Source organism: Macaca nemestrina, chromosome 9, assembly GCF_043159975.1.
Source record: "Macaca nemestrina isolate mMacNem1 chromosome 9, mMacNem.hap1, whole genome shotgun sequence".
Classification (NCBI taxonomy): Eukaryota; Metazoa; Chordata; class Mammalia; order Primates; family Cercopithecidae; genus Macaca; species Macaca nemestrina.
Window position 1 is genome coordinate 136,588,231 of NC_092133.1, and position 23,305 is coordinate 136,611,535.

The 23,305-nt window shown below is 42.9% G+C and overlaps 1 protein-coding gene across 10 annotated transcripts in view; it reads left to right on the plus strand.

Annotated features, from left to right (window-relative positions):
• Positions 1-23,305, plus strand: part of LOC105494351 (Scm like with four mbt domains 2) — a 253,153-nt gene that overhangs the window by 99,078 nt on the left and 130,770 nt on the right. The window contains exon 1 of one of the 10 annotated variants that reach the window (XM_071070497.1): positions 19,650-22,039. The exons of 7 other annotated variants lie outside the window; for them this stretch is intronic. The gene's annotated coding sequence lies outside the window, so the exon portion shown is untranslated. Of the gene's footprint in view, positions 1-19,649; positions 22,040-23,183; positions 23,209-23,305 lie in introns of those variants that run through there. 2 more of the 10 variants (XM_071070496.1, XM_011762690.2) reach the window with 2 other exon arrangements.

Sequence of the window (23,305 nt, forward strand, 5' to 3'; positions counted from 1 at the left end):
GGCACGGGGTGTGTTAACTGTGGCATGAGATCCCAGCAGTTGGAATCGGCGTCTTGGGACGTGGAGTTCTCAGTACTGGCATTCATGCCTGGTTTTGTACCTTGTTCCGGTTTGGGCATTTCCTCTCTGGCGTGGAACAGCATGATGTGTCCTTGTCGGAGAGGTCTTTCTGTGTACTGAATCAACATGTGGCATTTGGCTAGACAGCATCAACTTAATATAGATGTTTGAAACTGTTCACCAGGTGCTCTCTCTAAACCAGTGGTTCCCGACTGAGGAGGATTTTGCTCCCTGGGTTGTATTTGGCAATATCTGGAGACAAGTTTTGTTGTCACAACTGGAGGGAGTATTATTGACATTAGAGTGTAGGGGCCAGGGGTACTGCTAAGCATCTACAGCATACAGCGCTGTCCCCTACAACACAGAGTGATGTAGTCCAAAGTGTCAATAGTGCTGACACTATTAAAAAACCCTGGTTTAAACTGGAGCCATCTCTGGGCTTACTAAGGTCATATTTAGTTCTTTTGGTCTTTACTGGCTTTTCTGGCTGAATTGTCTTTGATTTTTCATTGTTACAGACACCCCCCTCCTCCTCCTCCTTTCTTGAAAGGATTATTATGGATGTAAGAGGCTATATGTAGGACATTTAATGAATTACTATTTTAACATGATAGTAAGGTGTGGATATATGTTCCCTTATAAAAATGTAGTAGGGTAAGTAACAAGGGCAGATCCAGGGTGTCTCGATAGCTGCTGCAACAGGGTCAACAAATCTCAGGGCTAGATGCTGTGATGTTTAATTTTGTTGATCCTGTCACAGTCCAGTGTGAGGGACAGACACCTTTTCCTATACACCCCCATTCCATGCGCCAGCTATCTTCTATCCTGGGGCCCTGCCATCTTTGCCAGGCCATGTCCTCCTCTGCATTCAGCTGGAGATAGGAAAGAAAGCTTGGAGAAAGCACAGCTTCACTTTTCATGGGTGAGAACCAGCGCTATGGCTTTAACCCAGATGCAGCAGACCTGGGCAGCGTGTACCTGGCTGATGAGACCATAAATCTCTGACATGGATTATTTGAACAGATATTGGTCAGTCCACAAATGTTTACACAGCCCCTTCATAACAGTGACAAAGACTGATGTCTTGCTCCAGCAGTCAGGCAGAAGATGGTCCCCCTTCCTTGCAGGAATAAGGTTAGCCCTTTGTTCTATGCAGTTCTTCAACTGATTAGATAAAGTCTATCCACATGACAGAGGGCTGTCCACTTTACTCAGTCTACGAATTCAAATGTTAGCCTCTTTCGGAAACACCCTTGCAGATGCACCCAGAATAATGTCTGGCCAAATATCTGGGCACACCATGGTCCAGTCAAGTTGACACATAAAATTAACCATCATGTCCATTGAACTTGAGGATCCTTTCACATGTTTTCTAGCCATTTGGATATTCATTTCTGGGAAGTGCTTAAGTGTCTTTGCTCATTTTTCTTCTTTCTACTGATCTGTAGTTCTTTATTGATCCTGCATTAGTTACGTGCTGTAGAATCAGTTGATTGTTTACAGTGCAGGCTTCTGTAGTGTGAGAGAGTTCGTGAGTAACTGGTAAGTAGAGCATTCATGTCTGCATAATGTAAAAGTGAGCCCAGTTTCCCGGTAGCTCCCCCAGCATATTAATGTTTTACATCAAGTAAGAGCTGCTGATCACCAGCTACCTTAGCACGGCTGAAATGAGTGAGCTGCAGGGGAGCCAGGACTATCACATTGCCATTCACCTCACATTCTTTCTGTTGGTGACCTTGGGCCGCGTGCTTTTTCTTGGAAGTTTTATGTCCCCGTCTCCTCCATCCTTGGACATTTGTCCTTGTCCCCATTAATGTAGCATTTTCAACCCTTCCTTATATTTCTCTCCATCAAGTGACCTCCACCTTTCAATTTTTTTTTAAGGAAAAGGTCTAAATTTATTGTAGTATTTATTAGGTATGTAACATGCCTTTTAATAGGTGCTAAATTTTTGTTGTTGTTTGTTTTTTGAGATGGAGTCTCTCTCCATCGCCCTGGAGAGTGCAGTGGTGCAGTCGTAGCTCATTGCAGCCTCTACTTCCTGGGCTCAAAATGAGCCTATGGCCTCAGCCTCTCAAGAAGCTGGGACTATAGGCTTGTACCACCAGGCCTGGCTAATTTAAAAAAATGTTTTTATAGAGATGGAGTCTTGCTCTGTTGCCCAGGCTGGTCTCAAACTCCTGGACTGAAGGAGTCCTTTTGCTTCAGCCTCCTGAGTCTCAGGCACTATAGGCAAGAGCCGCTGTGCCTGGCTTATGTGCTCATGTTATGGTGAGGATGTTAGGATTGTTACTATTTTTGTAAGTTATGTGACTTTGAGAATTCTTCCCTAAACCTTTGTTTTCATAAGCTCTCTCATGTTAAGCACTCACATTTGCAAAATGGGATACTTTTCAGGAACAGATATATGATATTATAGCAGAAATTCTTGCTTTTAATAGTTTGTGGCTTGTAGTTTTCTTTTCTTTTTAATTACTTTTTAGTGAATGGAAATTCTTAATTTTACTAAGCTGATTTTATTGATCTTTTATGCTTTCTGTGTCTCTAGTAAGAAATCTTTTCCTCTTCCACATGGATAGCAAAAACGTATTCTCCATTCCTGTTCTCCAACAGCTTTGTAGTTTTGCCTTTCACATGTAAGTCCTTAGTTCAACTGGAATTGATTTTCAGGTAGAGCGTGTGGCAGAAGACTAATTTCTTTTTTCTCCATATGGATAAACCAGTTGTCCCAGAACCATTGCTCAGAAAGTCTGTTCTCTCCCCACTGATGTGTGGAGCCAGTTCTAACCATTAATCAGGTTTGTCTATTTATTTGACTTCTCTATTTCATTTCATTACTTTGTCTATTCTCTTTATCAATACTTTAAAGTTGTTTATGTATGACTGCTTTTGTCATCTGTATGGCAGGGTTCCTAGTTTGTTGGTGTTCTTTAAGAGTGTTTTGGCTCTCCTTGGAACACTTTACTTCCATGTAATTTTTAGAATTAGGTTATCTAGTTCTGCAAAGCAATTATGTTGGGATTTGGACTGGAATGGGGTTGACTAGATCATTTTAAGGAAAATGTACGTCTTTATAATACTGAGTTCTCTAATCTATGAACATGGTATGTATTTCCTTTGTTTACATTTTATGTATTTTTATAAAGGATTGTAGTTTTCTATGTGATAATTTTCTACCTTGTATAAGATTTATTCTTATATATTGTGTGTGTTTTGAAGCTTATGTAAATGGTATCTTTTAAATTTTATATTTTTCTAAGTGCTGTTAGCATGAATATTTTTGTATAAATAGTGAGGCTTAAAGGAAATTTTGCCCTAAGGTATGCCCTATTTACTACCCATGGTTATCAGGGATGCTTTGGCATGAGGATGGTGGCTTGGCAATTTTAGCTGTTCCCTCTCTCCCCATGCCCAACATAAATGACTTGCATTTTTAATTTCAGCCAGTGTAGTAACACACTTATTGATAATCTAGAAATTGCTAGCATTGCACAGAACATCCTGGAGCAGGGACAATGTTTTCTCTCTTCTTTGTCATTTGTCATATCATTTTCTCTTTTCTTCCTTTTTTTTTTTTCCTTTTCTTGGCTTCATATTCTGTATCACTTTTTTTTTCTCCTGTTGCTATTTATGGCATATATTATATTTGTAGATGATTATTATTAATTCTTTTAAAGCATCCTTGATTTGATGAGTTATAGATATGATCTGATAAATCATATCCTACTCTTATAATACCTGCTTCTTCTGGAAACTCTACAGCGGGGGTTAGTGAACTTTTTCTGTAAAAGGCCAGAGAGTAAATATTTTGGGCTTTGTGGGCCATCTGGTTCCTGTTGCTGCTACTCAGTTCACTGTTGTGGCACGAGAGCAGCCGTGAGCAATACATAAATGAATGACGTGGCTGTGATCCAATAAACTTTATTTACGGACACAAAAATTTGAATTTCATATATAATTTTCATATGTCATGAAATATTGACTTTTCCAACCATTTAAAAATGTGAAAAACACTCTTGGCTTCTGAGCCTTGCAAACACAGGCAAGTGGGTGGTGGGATTTGGCCCGAAAGCCACGCGCAGTTCACTGAAGCCTGCCGGAGAGCACCCTGTGTGTGCCTCTAACTGAAGACTGACTCCACGCACTTGTCATTGACTGGGGCATGGTTAATGGCTTCCTTTTTGACCCCTATGAACATAAATTGAATCTTTGCAACATTAAGGTACAGGTATGGCTTAATGATAGGCTGCCTTTCTAAGTCAGTTGGAAAATGAGTCCATTTTAAGTCGATCCGAAATACTTAGAGTTTAGTAAATAAATGAGCTATATCAAATATGTGTAACACTGAAGGCTAATTTCTTTCAAACTCTGCTTTGAATCATGTTCCAGTAATTGGGGCAACCCGTAGAGATGGTTTTGTTTCACTTCCCCACACTGTTTCTGCTGTGTTCTGAATAAGGAAGGAGGGATTTGGAAAGGTTGAGTGATTTCAGTGGAGTCACAAAACGTGCAGAAATTGGAACATAACCTGTTCAGTCCAGTGCCACGTCTACTTTTATCGCATTGCCTCTCCTGCATTCTTATAGAAAATTGGAGTCTTCTGAAAGGGTGGACCTTTGCTCAGTGAATGGTGCAGTATTGATAAGGCTGCCCCAGACTGCCAGTTAGGTATCTGGTTTTCCTGTTGATTTCATTCTGTCTGCATGATCTTCCTTCCTGACTAGATAGGAATCAATTTTCCTGTTTCCTTGCATCATGCCTACCATAATGGTGCACCTTGGGGATATTTATTTCCTTGTTCAATGCTTATTGAATACTATGTAAGTCAGAAGCACCTTGCTAGGGGGCTGGAGGTGGGCCCAATAAAATATCCCTGTTTCTCACAGGAGTTTACAATATAATGGAGGACCCACAGGTACTTAATTAATAACAGGATGCAGGAACTTGGGGAGACACTGCTGAGTTACTGTTCATGTATGGAAATAGCTGCCATAAAAGAACCTAAATACCATTTGTAGAATATAGCACACTGGCTTCAGTGCTGATAGCCTGTCATTTAATCATCATGCCAAGTACTTTGCACGTGGAGAGAAGACGATTGCAGGTGACGTTGCCTCTCTCATTGTAGGTTGATTCTTGAAGGTGTATTTTCGAGATGCAGTAATTACCTGAGTAAGTAGCATGGGTAGAAATTTTTGCAATGCAGTTTTTTTTCACAGTTTTGCTAAATGAACTTCCAGTTTAATACTTTACTAATGAACACAGGCACTCTTTCTGTAGAAGGAGAGGGACTCTGAGCTAGGAGCTGATGCTCCTGTTGTCACTCCTGAAAAGAAAAGGGAGGAAGATAACTCTGTTGGTCTCTTGCCGTGCTTTTTCTGGAGCCTCTCCTCCTGGGGGCGCAAGTGACCTATTTCTTCTCACATAATTAGGAGGTGACTGACATAGAGAGCTGCCTCCTTTAGGCACAGGGTGGGACCTTATTCCCAAATGTAGATTTAGTAGTACCCGGTGGTGTTTGTCCCTCTTCTCTGTGTAGACAAGAGATTTCCTTTTCCTTTCCTGAATTTGTTTTTGACATGAATCTTTGGGGTTAGAATTTCTGTCTCTGATGGACGGCATCGATAGGCTATTTAGGCATAGTTAAATCATATTCAGTATATTTCATATCTGTAAAGTCTAAGGGCCTGGCCAACCATCCCTCACTGAGCTATCGCTGTTACTCGGATGACTTTGGGAGTTCTGACACTGATTTGTTAAAGATCCCTTGGAACATAACCCGTTTGTTAAGTTAGGGACTCCTTGTAACCATAATGAGAAAACCAAGCCCCTTAGTACGTGTATTAGTCCATTTTCACTCTGCTATGAAGAAATACACAAGACTGGCTAATTTATTTAAAAAAAAATAAAAAGGTTTAATGGACTCACAGTTCCACAAGGCTGGGGGAGGCCTCACAATCATGGCGGAAGACAAAGGGGAACAAAGGTATGTCTTACACGGTGACAGGCAAGAGAGCGTGTGCAGGGGAACTCCCCTTTATGAAACCATCAGATCTGGTGAGACTTAATCCCTGTCATAAGAACAGCATGGGAAAGACCCACCCCCGTGATTCAGTTACCTCCCACTGGGCCCCTCCCAAGACACAAGGGAATTGTGGGAGCTGCAGTTCAAGATGAGATTTGGGTGGGGACAACACCAAACCATGTCAGCGAGTGATTTGCTCGGGTTCATTCTGCTTCGCGGCTCCCCGTGCTGAAGTACCGTCTCCATGGCCCACCTCGCCCATACAGAGAATAGTTCATTAATCGTGGGCTCCTGCCTTTCGGCCGGCATCTTCTCTCAGGCCTCGCAGGATCCGTAGTGACATACAGGAAGGGAAATGAGGGAAAAGAAAAATGAAACTATTTTTGATTTTCTCCACTCCCATGTAACCTAACTTTTTATGTGGTCAAGCAATATAAGTTCCTAACCAGCATAAATATGTGTGACTACGTTTATATCCCTGCTTACAAAATCATTCTAAAATGGCAATGAAATACTGCTTCTCCCTTTTTCTTCCTGCAGAAAATATTCTAAAGAAATAAGAATTTTGATGAGGAGTGGTTATTGAGAGGGGTATTTCGGACTGGTTTTAAATCTCAGTAGTTTGTTGTGTTGGGGTTATTGAAATACTGGATAGACTGACAAAAATCACCAAGAGCTTATGATTATTGGGTAAGTGAATTCTAGGTTGTGGTTAGATTAAGTGTCTAAATAAGGCCCTATTTTATTACACCACCCTTTCTCTTTCTCTTTTTCTCTGTCTCTCTCTCTCTCTCTCTCTCTCTCTCTCTTTTAAATCTCAGATTACCCCATCTTTCCGTGGTGGAAAGAATAATGGTTGCAAAGTAAGTAGGAAATTTACTTCTCTGTACTCATCTGGCATGAATTGTTTGCTCTACATAAACTGATGAATTACTGCTTCTAAGGCTGACATAATAGTTTTTGTTTTGTTAAACAACTATAAATTTCATCTAATACAGGCTTAGTGTTCACAGGAAGAAAACCATACGTTAATATCTGCTGCATTTCATTGCTTAAAAATAATCGTTAGTAGTAAAGCTTCATTTTCACAAACATAATTTGATCTCATGTAATTGATAGAAGAAAAATTCAGGGAATTTGTTCAGGGTCTGTTTACAACTGACTTTTTCAAGAACTGCCACATGCAATAATCCAAATGTATTCTGTTTATGAAATAAAGCAGGCAGACCTTACAGTCAGCACTCAGAATGACTTATTGACAGCTACAGGTGCAGCATTTTTTTTTTTAACATATTGTAACCCTTTTGCAAAGTTTTAAAATGTTTTATGATATACTATGATAGTGTTTTTGATTTGTTTGTTTGAAGAATCATAGAAGACAAAACCTTAGGAACTTTACTTATTCTAATGTTCCTGTTCTGTTATTGATAAGAAAGAAAAAGAGAGAGAGAGTGAGGGAGTCAGATATTTAAGTTGTAACCTCTTTTCATTCCTACTGGTGCTTATGAACCAAATGCAGCTTGCGTTTTAGGTGCGGGGACTCCTCAGTTCCACCTAAACTGAGGAGGGAAAGGCCTGTCATAAATTTTTGTTCTTCCTCAACGGTTTTCCTTTAATAACAACCTGATTTATGATGTTGAATCATGATTCTCGCATTTTGGAATGCTCCTTGTAATCAATCACTTTTACTAGACCTTCCTTCTCATAAAAACAAGAATCAAGCCAGTTAATTGCCCAGACATGCATCTCTACTTACAGAATAGTCATGGAAACCCTGGCTTGTTGTGTTTAGGAACTTAGCCTGGGTTATGCCAAGGGTCAGGGGTCGATGTCACAGCCCTGTTTGGAGCTATGAGCTCCCACTCTGCTCCTCAGCATGTGGGGTGACATTTATTCTCTTTGTGACTAACTAGTTAATGTTAATCCCCATAGCATTGCTGTTGAAGCAAATACTATGACTGGGGTAATAGTAACATTGTGAAGATGGATTCAGACTCTCAGAACTGAGTTTGTTGCTGAAATATTTCAACTTCATCGGAGAAGAGGGAGGGTGCCTTGTCTTCTTAGCAAATGAGTAACTATCTGGTTATAGGTTGTACAGGGACTTTGGGAAAAAGGGAGGGAAACTGAGGACACAGGCACGAAGATTTAGGTTGGAATTAAGACAGCATTTACCGCAAGTGGAGAAATGAAAGCAAGTTATCAAGGTAGGGGTCATGTTATTACCTGGCCAGAGGATTTGTGTTGTTTTCTGGTAGTTTTCTGTTGTTATCTGGTTGGAATTGTGGACCTATGACTGGGACCGTATTGAGGCTTATGACAGTCTCTGTGCTTCCCCAGTCTGCACCTCCCCTGTCCCTTGGGGTCAGTGGAGGTTCTAGTCTGCATAGCTATGCTAGGTTAACTCCTGAGGTCTCCCAGCCCAGAACGATTTTTAAAAAAATTCTAAACCAGTGGTTTTGTCCCCTTTGATAGTCTAGAACCATGCAGTTCTCCCTTCTCTTTCAGCAGCCCCAGGAAAGGCCAGGATGGGGACTCCTGGCGTCTGTAGAGAGGCATGGCTGTCATACTAGGTGACTTCTGGGGAGCCCATGTCAAGAAATACCAGTTTCTGCATCTCAGAACAGTAAATGGCCCAACTTGGAAGTGACAGCTCCTCCCCTCTCTTTGCAATCTCTGGTTTGTCCTGTGGAGGCAGTGGAGACTCCCCTGGCTGGTGTTCCAGGACTTCACCTGTCCCGGGGTCCTGCCCCCGCTGTTTCAGTGGAAAGCGTGCCACTAACTGCTGATGACTGAGTGTATAGATACAGCCCAGGCTCCTTCAGGCCTGCGGGCCTCTGTGCCTGGACTTTGTTCCAGTCTCTGCCGGGTTTCCTCCACACTCATGAGTTCAGGCTTCCTTCATTCCTCACTTGATGACTGGAAGAGCTGCTTGACCCATCGGCCTTTCTGTGGCATCTCTCCTTTCAGAACGAACCCTGTGGAGGGGCTGGTAACTAGTCCATAGTGTCTTGCTAGTTACTAGTGCCTCACGCTGATTTGCACATGACATACAGTAATAACTGCCTCACGCTGATTTGCACATGACGTTCTTTATGCTGACTATTCCCTTCCCGGAGACTTTCAGGGAAGGAACTTCTGGTCGTTGAAGGCACAGTTCTCAGCTGCCTCCGTCGGGAAGTGTCCTGGCCCCCGCCCCAGGGCTCCCACAGTATCTGGGGCTGACTCCTTCCCTCTCTGAATTACCCGCTTACATGCCTGTCTTCCTTATGAAACGTCTTGAACATAAGCACTGTGTCTTAATGATCCTTATTTTCTCTCCAATATCTGGACTTTTGTGCGACGCAAAGGAAAACAGCCTGTGTCTTTTCACTGGAAGCAATTTATCACCTTTCTAACTGTATAATGCTAAATTCCAAAGAGTCTAAGCAGCTCTCTTGGAGTTGGCAGCTAACGACAGAAATAGTCCAGAAAGTCGTTTAACCTTTAATCCAGTGCTCTGTCTCACTAAGTATAAAAGATTCTTAAAAATACATTTGTGTATTTGCCAGTTGTTTATTAGATTTCTGCTCAGTGCCAGAGACGATGCTGGGCCTGGAGGAGAAAGTTTGAACGAGAGTAATGCCTTTCCATTCTCACAGAATGCAGTGGGCTGTCAGAAGCGGTAGGGAACAGCTGGGCAGATACTGTGAAGTGTGACATGCACCACATGCCACATGGGACGGAATTCCCGGGCTGGGTGGGCAGGGGTTGAGGAGGGTGTTTTAAAAGCTGTGTGAAGAGGGCAGTGCGAAATGCAGGCACGCTGAATGAGAAGCCTCAGGGTTGACCAGGAATGTTGTCAAAAGACTACCTTGAATGTTGGAGTCAACCACTCAACATCATGAAGTGAGAGTGGGAGTCTGTCATCCATCTGTGGCAGGTACTCCCTAGGATATTTGTTACTCAGTGTGAGTGTAGCCTGCTTAGTCTCTAGTCTTTATTTTTTCTTTATTTCTTTAAAACAAAAGCTGGATACATGTGCAGAACGTGCAGGTTTGTTACTTAGGTTACGTGTGCCATGGTGGTTTGCTGCACCTATTGACCTGTCCTCTAAGTTTCTTCCCATCCCCCCACCACCCCCAAGCCCCCAGCAGGCCCTGGTGTGTGACGTTCCCCTCTCTGTGTCCATGTGTTATCAATGTTCAACTCCCACTTACGCGTGAGAACACGCGGTGTTTGGTTTTCTGTTTCTGTGTTAGTGTTCTGAGGATCATGACTTCCAGCTTAATCCATGTCCTTGCAAAGGACGTGATCTCATTCCTTTTTATGGCTGCATAGTATTCATTCCTTTTTATGGCTGCATGTTGTATATGTGCCACATTTTCCTTATTCGGTCTACCATTGATGGGTATTTGGGTTGGTTCCGTGTCTTTGCTATAGTAAATACTGCTGCAATAAACATTTGTGTGCATTTGCCTTTATAGTAGAATGATTTATATTCCTTTGGGTATATATTTATATATACCCAAAATAAATATACCCAAACTGTGTGTGTGTTTGTGTGTGTGTGTGTATATATATACACACACCCAAAGGAATATAACTCATTATCCTATAAAGACACATACAAAGGTATTTCTGGTTCTAGATCTTTGAGGAATCACCATACTGTATTCCACAGTGGTTGAACTAATTTACACTCCCACCAACAGTGTGAAAGCATTCCTGCTTCTTCACAGCCTCGCCAGCATCTATTGTTTCCTGACTTTTTAATATTCACCATTCTGACTGGCGTGAGATGGTATTTCATTATGGTTTTGATTTGCATTTCTCTGATGATTAGTGATGTTGAGCTTTTTTTCATATGTTTGTTGGTCACGTAAATGTCTTCTTTTGAGAAGTGTCTGTTCATATCCTTTGCCCACTTTTTGATGGGGTTGTTTGTTTTTTTCTTGTAAATATGTTTAAGTGCCTTTTAAATTCTGGATATAAGCCCTTTGTCAGACGGGTAGATTGCAAAAATTTTCTCCCATTTTGTAGGTTGCCTCTTTACTCTTAATGATAGTTTATTTTGCTGTGCAGAAGCTAGTTAGTTTAATTAGAACCTGTTAATTTAGGCTTTCGTTGCAATTGCTTTTGGCTTCACTTTGTCATGAAGTCCTTGCCCATGCCTATGTCTTGAATGGTATTGCCTAGGTTTTCTTCTAGGGTTTTTATGGTTTTAGAATAAGTGCCATGTGGCACTGAGAAGAATGTATATTCTGTTGATTTGGGCTAATTTTTGTATTTTGTAGTAGAGACGGGGTTTCACCATGTTGGCGAGGCTGCTCTCGAATTCCCGACCTCAGGTGATCCACCTGCCTTGGCCTCCCAAAGTGCTGGGATGATAGGCATGAGCCACCACGACCAGCCCAGAGCTACATTTTAATGTAATAATATTTTCTATGCAGTAGTTGTTCGTAATCTTTCCGGGGGTCATGGAGTTCTCTGAGAATCTGATGAATCCAATGAAACTTCTTGGAAGAGGTGTTAGACCCACACACACAGACACACATATACACACATACACAAACACACACACACACGCACACACACACGCACACACACACGCACACACACAGACATATATATACACATACATAGACACACACACGTACACATATACATACGAGCATATGCACACACATGCAAATACGTGTATACACATGCACATATACACGTACATACATATACACATATACATACACATACACACATAGACACACATACGCCATATGTATACACTCACACACACACTTCACAGCCTTGTACTTCATTGTATGGGCTCGTGAACCCTGGGAATCCTATCCCAGACCTGTTGACAAGTTAAGAACCTTTGCTTTAGAGGAGGCGATAACTGGTCAGACTGAGACTTCAGGAACAGGCCTGTCCGGAGCCAGGGAACTGGCCTGGCTGTTGGGCTTTCGGGTAAGTGACATTCCAGCAGTTCACATGTGGTGACCCAGGATGGAGAGTCTGAGCATCAGTTGGACTAGATCACGTGCACAGGGTGGAGGTCTCAGTCTCTCTGGGGAGTGCTCGGGACAGTGAGTGGGGACATCATGGTCAGGGTTTGGAGTGAGACTCTGAGAAGAAACTGGAAGTGCAGAGCGTGTTGACCTTTTTTCTGCTCCCTGGACATACCTCGCAGAGGATGGCTATTAGGGGAATCCCGAGAGACAGGATCTCTCCAGTTGCCTGGAATTCCAATTATTTTCTGATGCAAAAATCTGGCACTCATTGGCGAAGGGCAAGCTGCAGTTGATTGTGAGTGAAGGCCTCTGGGTGCCGGGCGAGCAGCCAGCAGCAGCACGGCCACCTCCAGGCCTCACCTGCAAACCCCACTGAGGGTGGATTCCATCTTTGGGCAAAAGTGAGAGCCCCCTGGGTTGAGAATATGAATCAGCCCGTGGTGCTCCCATTGTGGAGGTGGTGGGGGTGCTGATAACAGGGAGGGCATGGGAGGCAGACACATTGCAGATACCATCCTCAGATGTACAGGTGTTGAGGCCACATTTTCACCCAGGTCACACCCGTGTGTGTGCTGAGTGTGTGTGTCGTTGTGAAGCAAAAAATTATAACAAATTTATAATTTAACACTGAATTCAGTTTTCTCTTCCTATTTGAAACAATTATATGACTTTGATCATTGTTTGGCTTTTGTTTCAAAATTTTAAAATGTAACATTAATGAAAATCTCTCCAAGTAGTTTTTAAAATCGCCTTGTTTCTCTGCAGTAGCTCATCAGAGTGGTTGGGGCCATGGCCTCCTCATCCTCCTCTGGCTTCTCCTCCCGCTCCCACTCCTCCTCCCCCTCCTTTTCGCTCTCCTCCTCTTCCTTTATTTAGCTCTGAGCCCCTGCCCAGCCCTGTGCTGAGAACCTTCTTGTGCATGGTTATTTTACTTAGTGTTCAGGAGGACCTACCAGGTGGTCCAGCTAGTAGGCTTGTTTTACAAGTGAGGAAACGCACCTGGAGAGGTTAGACGGCTTTTCTGATGTCACACAGCCAATGTGGATGTAGCTGGGACTCCAACCCAGGTAGTGCCATCTGGATCTTGCCATTTCCTGTGTTTTGCAGCTTTCTCAGTGAGTGCAAGGGTATCTCAGTATTCCTTCTGTGCACCCTCCAAGGCACAGCCTACAAGAGCTGTCTGATGACTGATTAATTGCTGTTTTCCCTTTTCTAGGAGTGTTTTTGTTCTTTTTGCCTGCTGAACCTTTAGAATAGTAACGGTAAGGCAGTGTGTTAGGAGTCTCCAAAGAAATGGAACCAATATAATGTGTGTATATATAGATACTGTCATGACTGTGGAGGTGTGGTGAGTCTGAGCTTTGACTGGGCAGGGCGGCAGGCAGGGCACTCAGGGAAGAGTTGCAGTTCCAGTCCAAGGCCGTCTGCTTTAGACCCAGGAAGAGCCGCTGCTGGGATGGAATCTGGTTGCCTGCTGGAGGATTCCCTGTTGCTCAGGGGAGGTCAGTCTTTTGTTCTAGCCAGGCCTTCAACTGAACGAGGCCCACCCACACCAGGGAGGGCGGCCTGCTTTACTCAAAGCCCAGCAATTAAGATGTTAATCTCACCCAAAATCACCCTCCCAGAAAAATCCAGAGTAGGGTTCAACCACGTATCTGGGCACTGTGGCCCAGGCAAATTGACATAAAAGTAACCATCACAGACAGCAACCTAAATCCTGTTGAACGAGAGGCAGACTCATTTCGTCAGATACCTAAGGGCATGTTAATGTCAGATACCAAAGGGCATGTTAATGTAAACTTGCTGCAAGTTTGTCTCTTTCTCGTAGACCTGACGGGAATATTGGGAAAAATGTGAATGGAAGTTCTTTTGCTTCAGGAAAGGAAGTAACTTTACAGGAAGAAGTAAGTCAAGTATGAAAAATAGAGTGAGACCTAGGAGAAGAAAATCTTTAACAAGCGACTGTCTTATTCCATTGAACTTAGAGCCCTGGACCTGTGTGATATGTCAATTCAGTCTTGACAGTTTCTCTGCAGAGTGAACTAATAAAAAGAACTGTAAGAATTTTTTTTTTCTTCTTTTTAGTGGAGAATGGAAGAAAAGTGGCTGACTCTTTGGAAGGGGATTCTTTAAAAGCAGGAAAATGTTTAAAAGCAGGAGCAGTAACATCTATGAAAGTGAGCTATTGGCAGCTAGAGAAGGATTGCAGAAAATGTGAAAGAATGAGAGATTCCATCCTTTATTGGATAAAAATCTTTAGCCAGTGAACAGTGATAAGGTGTTAAATTTCATCTGATAGTTTTAGAGGTTATTTATCTCGTAGACTCTTAAAGATTCCTTGCAGAGTAGTGTGGGTTGTGCATTTCGAGAAAGTCGTAAATGGTTTCCATCTCTGTGGCGTTTCTTTAGCAAATTCTGGTTATTTCTAGTACTAAGATCTTCTTGGGAACTTCAGAGAAAGCGTTAGGTCCTTTGGGATTAAAGTCCTGTTGTGTAGTACCTGGATTTTCTTTCATCTCTGGGTGTTTCCCTTGTCTGACATGAACAGTATTGGTGTTACCTAATGGGCTAATCATACAGCAGAGAACTCCAGAAAAATATTAAATGTGTGTCTTTATCACACAAGATACTAAGTGACAAAACACTTAAACGGACTGATACCTGGCTTTCTAGGTTACACATGCTGAAACAAACATTGCAAGTGATAATTCACTTATGTAAGCAGTTACACACTATGCAAATACAAAAAAAAAAAAAAAAAAAAAAAAAAGAAATGGCAGTACGTTTGTGAATGCCGTGGCATGCTGCTGAGTTAAATCGTATTTCAATGAAAGGTCTGTGCAGTGAATATTTATGGTCGCGGTGGCTCTTAGTCTGAATTCAGCAAGTTGTATGTCATCAAAAGATTAGTGAAACAGATACAATTTCTAAAGCTGTTTAAATCTGCCAGCCTTTCCTTCTTGTGACTCAAGTTCATCTGTGGCCTATTAGTTGTTGGAGGTGTAACCTACTATTTGTTCGCCAGTTGTTGGAGGTGTTGGGTGTGTGGTTTTGGACACAGTGGGCGTAGGTGGTCCCAGTCTCCTGGAGTGGGCAGCCAGACGAATATTGTAGACACAGGAACACAAACATGTTGTTGGAACATTCGTCGTATCTCTGGGGGTTGCAGCTCTGTCTCAGTTTGCTGTGGCTGAACCAAGGAAAAAGGCAGATACAGACTTTTACAAAAATTATAATTCTATGAAAGATTTTGAAGAGATGAGAAAGGCTGGCATCTTTCAGGATGCAATGTGATTTTGGAATATAAGGAATTTATTTGGGTTGAATTACCTAGAAGTTTGTCACTGACCTGTGTTTCTGAACCATGAAGCACAGATACGTGGGCTAACAAACAGTTTCTCTTGATACATAAACCATTAACAAGTATATTTTAAAAAGAGTCTGTAGAGAAATATATACAGGGGATGTGAATGGGCAGTTCCCAGAGGGGAAGCCTGAGTTGTCATAGTGTAATGATACTAAACAGCACGACGATCTGTAAAACAAAAAAGCAAAGGAAAAAGGCAGTTTCATATGCTTCAGATTAGTGAAAATTTAAGAAGTCTGATTATATAAAATACTCCCAAGGACGGAGAACATTGGGGATGATGAAGTTGTGAGAATGACTTTGGAGAGCAGTTTGCTGATAACTAGGAAGTCCTTTGCTGTTCTGCACCTAGGAATTAATTTTAGAGTAACAATGTTACAAAAATTAACCATCCGAATTAATTTTAGAGTAACTGTGTTACAAAAATTAAGCATCTAATGTCAGATTTCACCTCACTTGTCCTATCAGCAGCCTTTGACAAGATTGATTATTCCTTCCTTCTTGAATATTTTTATTACTTGGAAAGAGAATTAGCTGGGCACATGGCTGTCCAGATAGAGTCTAGATACTTGGACACTGCAAAGTGGGTTCTGTCCAGTCTTACTGTTACATGCTAGGGTCAGAGACAAATTCTACATCGTATGTTACAGGTTTAGGATGAGGTTTCACCGGAGGAAAGCAAAATCTACATGGACCAAGGGTTTACATCCCATCCTCTTACCCCATAGAGATGCCTCTGGGTGAGTCGGCATGCTTTTTATTGGAAGCATCTTTCCATTTTGTGGGTTTCCTTTCTTGTAAGCATAGAAAACAGCCATGATATTAGGGGATAAACAGTAATTACAGTACCTTCCCCCACCCTAGCTGTGGGGCAGTATGCATTTCATGGGGAACCTGAATAAATGTGGGTTCAGTACCTCCAGCTGGGCTCTGTCCTAGCTCACTGCTCCAGAGAACTCCCTTTGGGACATACCTCCTATTGTACTATGAAGATGTGGCCATGCCCGGCGAGGAAATGATCTCTGTGATATACATGTAACTGATGAGATGGAAATTGTTCATCTTTACTTATGTTCTTTCCCTCTTTCCGTGGGCTGGGATGTGTGAACCATCTGTTTCCCTGCCCTCCCTTAGAACAGAGTGACAGGATTGAAGGACCCAAGACTCCTAACACATCTTGGGAAGCAGAGCTCTGTATCACCCTGTATCAGCTGCCCTGGATGAGAGAGAGAGAGAGAGAGAGAGAGGAGACAGAGAAAGAGGGGAGAGAGAGAGAGAGAGAGAGAGAGAGAGAGAGAGAGAGAGAAACTTTGTGCTTACACCATGTTTTATGTTTTTGGGTCTCTTTATTATGCAGTCTAGCTGTGATGTAGTATCTCATAGTCATCTTAATGATCTTAACGACTATGAGGGCGCGTGGAGCTTTCCCTTGGTATTTGCGTCCCTTGAATCTGCCCCATCTCAGTAAAGGCCTGCTCCATTCCTCAAGTGCCTGGGCCAGAAAGCCTCAGGGACATTTCTGTGTTATACTTCTCTTGCAGCCCATCAGCAAATCCCATTAGCTTTACCTTCATATTTTAAAAAAACAAATACTTTGACCAGGCGCGGTGGCTCACACTTGTAATCCCAGCACTTTGGGAGGCCGAGGTGGGCAGATCATCTGAGGTCAGGAGTTCGAGACCAGCCTGGCCAACATGGTGAAACCTGGTCTCTACTAAAAATACAAAAATTAGCTGGATGTGGTGGGGCGCGTCTGTGGTCCTAGCTACTTGGGAAGCTGAGGCTGGAGATGGTGGTGTGTGCCTGTAATCCCAGTTGCTCGGGAGGCTGAGGTAGGAGAATCACTTGAACCCGGGAGGCGGAGGTTGCAGTGAGCCGAGATTGCGCCAGTGCTTTCCAGACAGAGTGAGACTCCATCTCAAAATAAATACATAAATATTTTCAAAATTGACAGATAATAATTGTATCTATTTATGGGGTACAATGCAATGTTTTGACCTGTGCATACATTGCAAAAAAATTAAATCATGCTGATTGAGATATCCATCACCTTAGCAACTTAGTGTCTTTTTTTTGTGTGTGCTGAGAATGTTAAAAATCGACTCTTAGCAACTTTGAAATACACAATGCGTTATTATGAACTGTGGTCCCCGTGTGATGCCGTGGGTCTCTAAAGTCTACTCCTTTCAAGCGGAAACTTTGTACCCCTGCTGCCAGCCTCAGGTGCCCATCCCCTGACTCTGTTTCTGTGAGATGATTGAAGTGGCGAATCTGACGCAGTCTCGTCACCTCTGCCGTTGAACAGCATGCTTGCCAAGCTCTTGGCTGAGGAACCGCAGTGGCCCCCTTGCAGGGCCTCCTGCTTCTGCTCTTGCCTGGGTGCAGATAATAATGTGACCAGAACCATCTTTTCAAAATATGCCACTTCTTCACTTCATTCTGCTCCAGACCTACCGTGGCTATCCCTCTCAGGGTGGCAGTGGAAGTCCTTGCTGTGTGCTAAAGCCAGCAGGAAGCTACTGCAATGTCCAAGACAAAAATACCAAGCATATGAAATGCTGGTGAGGAAGCACAGCTCTCCTCTGTGTGTCCCCGCTGGGGGCAGCCCTACCGCTGCTCCGGTGGTCAGCACTACAGATTCTTCCCAGGGGCTGGTAAAAGGTGTCACACAATTCCCCCAAATTCCCTCAATAAAACATTGCTAGCTGGGAGTGGTGGCTCACACCTATAATCCCAGCCCTTTGGGAGGCCGAGATGGTCGGATCACCTGATGTCAGGAGTTCGAGACCAGCCTGGCAAAGATGGTGAAACTCCATCTCTACTAAAGATGCGAAAATTAAGCGGGTGCGGTAGTACACGCCTGTAATCCAACTACTCCGGAGGCTGAGGCAGGAGAATTGCTTGAACCTGGGAGGCAGAACCTGGGAGGCAGTTAGCCGAGATTGTGCCACTGCACTCCAGCCTGGGCGACAGAGCGAGATTCTGTCTCAAAAAAGAAAACAAACAAACAAACAAAAAAACCCTGCAGATACATACATACTCAGGCAGGTGCCTTATTTAAACAGGGAGAATAATGAGAGTGAATTCCTCTTCTATGCAGTGTGACTTGCGCGCGTTGCTGGAGTCACTGCACTGATGAAACGGAAAGTTGCAGGGCAGCCAGACTGAAGCATAGCTGTGGAGAAATCTGGTTTGCATTCTAAGTTTTACAATGATCTCAAGGATACTGTTTTTCTTTCTCTGTGCTCTTGTGCATAAAATGAAGAAGAAAAGTTTGGTTTGGATGTGGAAGGAATCTAGACTACAGAAACTGCTGAACGATGTGTCATGCAAATTAAAAACTAAGCAGGTAAATAACCGCGTGTAAACATTCACATTGCACACCATCTCTTCACTACCGATCCTGCCCTCATCAAAAACACCCGCCAGCAACGGCCGTGACGCTCTGTACGCACAGCGTACCCTGCTGTGTTATGAGTGTTTTTTGCTAAGTTGAACCAGGGAGGTTGCATTTTACTGCCATATAACAAGTGATTGATTTTATAAGAATGTGAGGAAAGGGAATTGAAGCTAAAAATGGATTGGATTCCTGTGACAGTTTACCCTGGACATTATTTTCTGTGAGAGATACTTCATTTTGGTACCAGTTTGCAGATGTTTAAGATGTGATCGTGGTGACAAAACTAGCATTAGTATCCAAGTTAGGGCGAGCACATAAGAGACTAGAAGGCTATTAAGGATCATCATACTCTGGAAGGAATTTTTACTGTAATCATAATTTTTCAAATTAATATTGCTCTGTGATTTTATGCTGGTGACCATAACTTTATATCCATGACCTGATGTAGAAGTTTACTAAAAGTTAATTTTGCTTTTCTTTAATTTAATTTATTTATTTTTTTAAAATAAGAGACAGGGCGTCACTATGTTACCCAGACTGGTCTCCAACTCCTGTGCTCAAGCAGTCCTCCCACCTTGACCTCCTAGTACTGGGATTATAGGCATAAGCCACTGTGCGTGGCCTTTAGAAGTTAATTTTGGATTGTAGGAAATCATTAGGTTATAATGAAAACACCAGTTTAAAATATTTTATATATGTTCTTCTCAAAACAAACAGTATTAAATAAACATTTGAATGAATCGTAAGTATTCTTCGGTAATATTGCATCATCAAAGAATATTTACTTTTTTTTTTTTTTTTTTTTGAGACGGAGTCTCGCTCTGTCGCCCAGGCTGGAGTGCAGTGGCCGGATCTCGGCTCACTGCAAGCTCCGCCTCCCAGGTTTATGCCATTCTCCTGCCTCAGCCTCCCGAGTAGCTGGGACTACAGGCGCCTGCCACCTCACCCGGCTAGTTTTTTTGTATTTTTTAGTAGAGACGGGGTTTCACCGTGTTAGCCAGGATGGTCTCGATCTCCTGACCTCGTGATCCGCCCGCCTCGGCCTCCCAAAGTGCTGGGATTACAGGCTTGAGCCACCGTGCCCGGCCTAGAATATTTACTTTTTACAAGGACTGATACTGCACTTGAGTAAAAAGTGTTAGGAAGTTTATGTTTAATTTCTCATTTCATTCTCAGTTGCCTAATGAAGTAGTTGCCATTAAAAATCACGTATGACTCTGTAGTGAGCTAATATCAGCCAATGGCAACTCTCCTGTGTTCATTTCCAACCCTGTAGAAAACCCTAAGCGATGAATAGAAAGATTGTTAGGTAACAAAGGCCTTTTTAAGGGTGTGCATAAATCCTGTCTACAGTTTTAATGATTGTGGCATAAATATTAAATATTCATATGATGTGGATTATTCCGAGTTTGATACCACTTGTTTTTCTCCTTTCACCCTAATGTCATCACTGATAGGGCTGTGTCGTTTGCTTCCAGCAATTCTTAGATAATGTCTTTGTTAAATCCTATTCTTTTTTTGTTTTTTTTCTTGAGATGGAGTCTTGCTCTGCCACCCAGCCTGGAGTACAGTGGCACGATCTTGGCTCACTGCAACCTCCCAGGTTCAAGCAATTCTGCCTCAGCCTTCCTAGTAGCTGGGACTACAGGTGCCTGCCACCGTGCCCAGATAATTTTTGTATTTTTAGTAGAGACTGGGTTTCACCATGTTGGCCAGTATGATCTTGAACTCCTGGCCTCAGGTAATCCGCCCCCCTCAGCCTCCCAAAGTGCTGGGATTACAGACATGAGCCACTGCGCCCCGCCTAATTCCTATTCTTTACAACAAAATGATACTATTTCTTTTCTTAATCATACAAGTGTATTTTTACAACTGAAAGAGTCTTGAAAGGTTGAAATGAAACTTGTCCTCCCAAAATCTTTATATGACAGGTACTAAGGGGTGTGTGTGTGTGTAAGTGTAATTTTTCTGACATTCTTCACAAGTTATATCTTCATCTGGGTTACATTCATTATTAAAGACAGCAACACTTTTATCTATGTGTTTGAACCCCAGTAGTAGGTAGCACTAGAAGCTTGTCAATCCTGTTGAATCATTTTGTGATCTATCCTTTTGTTTGTAGGAACAATCTAATTTGAACCTTATATGAAAAATTAATGTAGGTTCTTCTTTACAAATCTCCAAGGGAAAGAACTCTGTCATGCTTTTTTCTTAATAGTAAGAGCAAGTGTTTCCTTTTATCATTTGAAGTCTACTGTTACCTCCTTTTTCCTTTAGCAAAGTCAATGTTAAAAACGTCTTCCCCTGAGAAGTCAAAGGCTGCTACCTGACATCTCGTGGAGAGAAGGCTGGGTTCTCTTGTGAGCTAGGAGGAGTTTCGGTGGATTAAGCACTCTTATTTATCTCTTTTTCCTCCAGAGACCCCATTAAAATGGTAGTGAGAAAATAAAAAGTACATATACCAACAACACAAAGAACTTAAAGGCCACCAGCATGGAGAAGGGATTTCACAATGTTTCTGGCAGCCTGGAAGCTGATAATGCTCCATGACTACCAAATTAGTGTGGGGGCTGCAGCTGGGGAGGCTCACCTTAGAGACTTTGAATGCCGGATGGGCGGGAGTCCCATGTGAGGCTGAAAATAACAGGGTTCCGTGGGATACCCATAGTCAGATCACTTCATGGATTCTGTCCTTCTTCCACCCCTGCCATGGCTACAACCAAGGACTAGAAGCCAGATATTTATCCCTCTGCCTCATCTCTGAAAAAGTGGACCGAATTGTCTGGGGAGAACCCCTGTTGCTAGTTTGGAAGGCAGCTTCTTAGAAGGGGAATTACTCCAGTGCCTACGCTCTGAGTCAGACCCCTCTGCCCAGGACACCAGCTTCTCCAGGGTTTCTGTTGTCTCATATTTAAGTCTGATGCATGACCATTGTTGGCTAGACACCCCAGGAAAGCTTCTGATCAAAGAGGGCAGGATGAGATGAAGAAACAACAAAACAGCCCCCAGGAATCAGAGAGGACCCGGGGAATAGGGGAAGAGAAACACCTCTCATTACCATAATGAGAGGTTTTGAAAAGGGCACCTTGTTAAAGAAAAGGTTTTAGAAGGAAGGAACTACCAGAAGCAAGAAAGAAACATTGCAGACTAAAACTGTGACCCACGGAATGAATTCAAAGAAGGGTTGATTGGAAGTAAGTTCAGAAAATTGCCCAGAAAGACAACAAAAAATGAAATACCCTTGTGTTTAAATGCTAGCACATGGAGATGGGACTCGAACTCCCTTCCTGTGGGCTAGCGTGGGTTTGAGTGAAAATGGCCTTTCTCTTCATTCTAATTACTCTCCCCATCTCTCAGAGAAAGGGTAGGCATGGGGTGGCTGGTCTCAGCAGACCTGTCTGTTCTACTGTGACATGGGAAGGCATTGAGGAGCCTGGGCCGACAGTGCTTGTCCTCCTGACCCCAGCATGGGTCTCCTTGTTCATCATCTCCCTGCATGGGCAGTCCTGACCACAGGCTTTGTACCCACAGCCCGGTCTATACAGGTCGCGTCCCTGAGAGGTGACCCAGCTTCGGACTCTACGTTATGTGCACTCGATAGGGCTCGAAATCCAACATTAGTGATGTTTCCCCAGTTTCTGAAAAAGTGATGCTAATCTTCTGCCTTTATCTGGGACTCGATTTGTAGATAGCTTTCTTTCTTTTCCTTTTATTAGAGACATGTTCTTACTCTGTTACCCACGCTGGAGTGCAGTGGTGTGATCATAGCCCACTGCAGCCTCAAACTCCTGGGCTCACACCATTCTCCTGCCTTAGCCTCCCAAGCAGCTGGGACTGCAGCCACCCACTACCATGCCCAGCTAAGTAAAAAAAAAAAAAATTGTAGAGATGGGGTCTTGCTGTGTTACCCAGGATGGTCTTGAACTCCTGGTTTCAAGAGATCCTCCTGCCTCAGCCTCCCAGAGTGTTGAGATTACAGGTGTGAGCCACCATGTCCAGCTCGGCAGCTTTATAATCCTAATAAAGCATTTGTGGGATTTGGGTCCATCTTTACATGTCCTCAAGAAGCATATGTGTGTGTAACTCAAGCTCAGAACTTGAGTTCTGAAACCTAACTTCATGATTCCTTCCTTCACTGTGATGTGGGCACCTCTCCAAGTGGGGCATTAGTGGAATGGAACTTGGATTTTTAAAAGGTATAGTGGAATGCTTGTGTAATATTATAACTAAGTAAAACCTTGAAAAAATGTTCATGAGAATGTGGTAAAAAGTTTCTGATTTTTTTGTTTGTTTGTTTCTTATGACTTTCTAGGAGTTCGCCTTTATCAGTTGAAAGCATGGAGCGATGATTACCAAGTTGTGGGTAAACCTTCCTCCACCTGAAATTGCGGAGTGTTTTTCTCCCTGATCATTTCTTTCCTGCTGTAGAGTTCTCCTTTGATGCCGTTGTTGGGTGCAGG